This window comes from Oratosquilla oratoria, chromosome 38 (assembly GCF_046742065.1).
Source record: "Oratosquilla oratoria isolate Oo_2021 chromosome 38, ASM4674206v1, whole genome shotgun sequence".
Taxonomy (NCBI): Eukaryota; Metazoa; Arthropoda; class Malacostraca; order Stomatopoda; family Squillidae; genus Oratosquilla; species Oratosquilla oratoria.
In genome coordinates this window covers 5,375,402-5,378,590 of record NC_134814.1, presented here as the reverse complement: position 1 = coordinate 5,378,590, position 3,189 = coordinate 5,375,402, and the positions used below count along the sequence as shown (strand labels likewise).

Genomic DNA, 3,189 nt, shown 5'->3' with positions numbered 1-3,189 from the left:
AACATAACCTACCCTATCCCTAGCCTAACTAACCAAACCTAACCTAACCACCCTAACCCTAACCTAAACACACTCTAACCTAATTACCTAACCTAACCCAACATAACCGTAACCAACCTAACCTAATCTAACTAAACCTAACCCTAACCTAACCTAGCCTAACCAAACCTAACCCTAGCCTAACCTAACCCTAACTGAACCTAACCAAACCTAATGTAACCTAACCTAACCCTAGCCTAACCCAACCTAACCACCCCCTAACCTCACCAAACCTAACCAAACCTAACCTAACCAAACCATCAAAACCTAACCTAATATTTTTGTAATACGTAACCTATCCTAACGTATCCTAACCTTATAAGTAAACGTAACCACTAAAGTTGGGAATGAAGCAGATGAGGCAACGATACTCTCCGAACATGGCTCCAATATAAGGAAAAGGAAGATGAGACAACGATACTCTCAGAATAACGCTCGAATGTAGCGAAGAAAGGATAGATGTGGGAACGCTGTGGGATCCACAGTGTTCTTTATGATTTATGACGAAGTGGCTGTAACGTTCCTCACACAGTTGGTTGTACGCCCGCCAGGAGTCACTATAAACAACACTCCCTGGTTTAATGTACTGTTTAATAATAGGCACGAGCGTACGAGCACTCCTGTCTTTGTTGAGGAGAGGCACAAGAAAGCACTTTTTGGTGAGTCTTTCAATGCCACCAAAAACCCACAGTTGTTTTGTGAAGCGACCACAACCGTATTTTCGCTTGACAAAAAGTGTTTCGTCAATCTCGACCTCGATGCCCTCCCCCCCAGTAGGCTCCTGATTGTCGAACCAACGCTCAGTGACCTCGGAGCAGAAACTGCGCCAGTCAACACTAGTGGTTGGAGCCCACTTCAAACTCTTTAGAACAGTTTGATGGTTCCACTGTTTGTGAAGCCAGTGGTTCACAAAGGAGAGTATCTGCGAGGGTTTTAAGTGCGTTCCCTCTAGGAAAGTCCCTTTATAATCGGAAGTCGTGAAATTGCTCTGTCTTCTTCGCTTTGTTTTCGCAGTTTTTTTTCCAACGGCCACAATACCACGAATGCCTGTCTACCCTATAAGTACAGGGAAGTTCACAATAAGGGCAATGTATTTCTTTAGGAAGTACCCCGTGGTTTCTGAAGAAGGTTGAGGCAGTGTCGTCGTTGAGAAAAACTTTGATCGAATTGAAGTACGTGTTAGAACACCCAGTACGCAGCGTAGCCATTGTATGAACTGATAACCTCGCCTTTGTTGTAGTGTCAGGTCAATGTAGCATGCCTGGGTCAAGTTAGCGCTAAAAATGAGGTGAGGAAAGTGTATGGGGCAAACATACGCTCGCGTTAATGTATGTTAATATATTGTAGAAATTACCAGTGTTTGGGGGTAACAGACGTTAGTGGATGTAATAATGGGCCACCCCAAGAACGCAATTTTTAGGACATGAGGCAACGCTAGTCTGGGAGGACGGTGCAATGTAGCGGGAAAAAACTAAGTGTGGGAATGCGCTTTAGTAGGTTAATATATTGTACACATGATGATGTACCACAATCCCGAAAGAGAAGGTGGAATTTGTGTGTTTTAGAATTTATTTGATGTGTTAAAATGTATTGTGCAGGAGGCGGCCTCTGTACTCCTGCATGAGGGAGAAGCCCTCAACATGAATCGGAGGGTGTTGGGCACCCTTCCTCATAAGACCATAGTCCAAGGGTCAGAGGAAGAAGGCTACTTACCGAGCCCACTTAGCGGACCTCATCAAGCTCCAGCGAGCTCGGGGTCCTTCTCCTACACTGGCATCTATCACAATGGCAGCGACCACCTCAGCTAGCTACATTTCACCCCCTCCAGCCAGGGAGAGATTGGTAATGCCACCACTGATGAAGATGCTGGCCTCGAACGCTTGGCACAACTTGGTGGCAGGCCTGTTGAATGCAACCAGCAGGGAACTTGATACCACCAAGCATGATCCAGATCTGCATCTTGGTTTCCTTCACAGATCTTTGTCTGCTGTTGAGAGAGAGGAGGATCCCACCTCATTTCTAGAGGAGCATGCTGTGGGCATGAGCACCAGTATCTAGCCTGCCTTCTCGGGGTGGATGCACCTGTCCTGACATTGACAGCGCCCCTCTCCCAGAGGAGGAGGAAACGGATACAGTACCAGCAGATCCAGGAGTTGTTCAAGGTGAAGAGATCCGAGACGGTTCAATCTATCGTCTCCAAAGGATGAAGAGCAACAAACCCCCATCCTCTCAGGACTTCCTTTCCTTTTGGCATCCAATCTTTGAGCGGATGGATAAGCCGGGTGCTAGGCCGGTGGACCCCATCTGCCCGAATAATAATCAGATGCTCTCGCCAATTTTAGCTGACCAGGTCTTCCGGACTATGAGGAAGACCAAGAATTCTGCCGCAGGTCCTGATGGGGTCAAAAAGGAACTCCTTCAATCCCTTTGTAAAAGATCTTTCTGCCATGTACAACCTCTGGTTTGCGGCCAGTTACTGTCCATGCACCGAGATCAGCATGGGTGACGCTTACCCTAAAAGTGTGTGGTGCGAGTGACCAGGAAGACTTTCAGCCTCCCTGGTGACTCAGACCTTGCACAATATCTTGGCCTCTTGATTAGGTGGCATGCTGACAAACAAAAGTGACTCTGCTGACTGGCCTGATTCAGGAGGCCAAAGATGTGATCTCCCCTTTATCCATGGCCTTCCTGGATACAAGGGAGTGTCTTTTGACACTGTTGTCAGAGCCACAGAACGATTAGGAGTCCTGGGCCTACTCAACGAGTATATCAGGTGAACACTTGATGTGCTTGGTGACCACAAATTGTGGACTTAAGCAGGGTGACCCCTTGTCTCCATTGCTGTTCAGTGCAGTGATAGACAAGCTCAGCTTAACCCAGACTCTTGGGTGATAATCAGAGACCAGCATGTTTCCTGTCGTGCTTTTGCCGATGATCTTATAATCATGGCACACACCCATTGGGTTAAATGCCCAATTGCGAAGTGTCGAGGAAGCCCTTGGTTCTGCGGGACTCTCTCAACCAGTCCAAGTGCACATCTTTGCTCATGGTGGACAGGAAGAGGAAGAGGACCATGCTGGACAGCCGACTGTCCATCTATGTCTGCCCCATACCCATGCAGGCCATGGATATTGGGGGGGGGACGTACAG

At 47.6% G+C, this 3,189-nt stretch overlaps 1 pseudogene; it reads right to left on the bottom strand.

The window, feature by feature from the left end:
• Positions 1-223: 223 nt before the first annotated feature.
• LOC143019734 (uncharacterized) lies at positions 224-1,294 on the bottom strand (annotated as a pseudogene).
• Positions 1,295-3,189: the final 1,895 nt, after the last annotated feature.